This window comes from Octodon degus, unplaced genomic scaffold (assembly GCF_000260255.1).
Source record: "Octodon degus isolate 3935 unplaced genomic scaffold, OctDeg1.0 scaffold00020, whole genome shotgun sequence".
Classification (NCBI taxonomy): Eukaryota; Metazoa; Chordata; class Mammalia; order Rodentia; family Octodontidae; genus Octodon; species Octodon degus.
In genome coordinates this window covers 17,225,870-17,226,793 of record NW_004524596.1, presented here as the reverse complement: position 1 = coordinate 17,226,793, position 924 = coordinate 17,225,870, and positions in this window count along the sequence as shown.

Sequence of the window (924 nt, the reverse complement as noted above, 5' to 3'; positions counted from 1 at the left end):
ATATCTTTTCCCTTCTTTCATTTGTCCTTTTCCTCATCCAACTCTTACCTGCCCATTGAAGAATTTCTTTCCCTTTCATAGTATCTGTTGTACCTTTTAGTTGTTAATTACTCTTTCAGCTTCTCATGCTAGTGAGATAATATTATATGTGCCCATGTGAATCTGATTTATTTCACTCACTGATTCCGTTTATCTACAAAAGCCTCGAATGTATCTTTTTGATAGCTGAATAATACTCTTTAGCTGATTTCGTTTATCTACAAAAGCCTTGAATGTATCTTTTTGATAGCTGAATAATACTCCATTGTTTAAAAATAGCATATTTTTTGCATATCTGTTTTATCCATTCCTCGGTTGATGGGCATTTTGGTTGTTTCCAAGGTTTAGCTATGACAAATTGCACTGCTATAAACATAGGTGCACATATATTGCTGTGGTATGGTGATTTCAGTTCTTTTGGAAAAATACCCCAGAGGGGGGCCTGTGAGATAGCACAGCAGACTAAAGTGCCTGCTTAGGCAGGCTTAGGCAAGTGCAGGGACTTCAGTTTGGTCCCTGGCACCACATACCATGCCAGCTCTGCTCCTAGGGCTGGCTAAGCCAGCCAGAGTCTGGGTGTAGTGGCACGTGCCTGTAATCCCAGTGCTGGGGAGGCTGAAAGCAGGAGGATCACCACAAGTCCAAGCTGTATAGTGAGACACTGCAACCGCCAAATACATTTTGAAAAAGAAAAATACCCAGGAGGGAAATAGCTGGCTTGAACGGGACCTTCAAGCCTCGCTTTCTGAAGAATCTCCATACTGATTTCCATAATGGTTGTACCAGCCTGCACTCCCAACAGCAGTGGAGAAGGGTTTCTTTTTCTCCACAGCCTCTCCAACGTTTGTTATTGGTTGACTTCTTGATGAAAGCCATTCTTTCTGG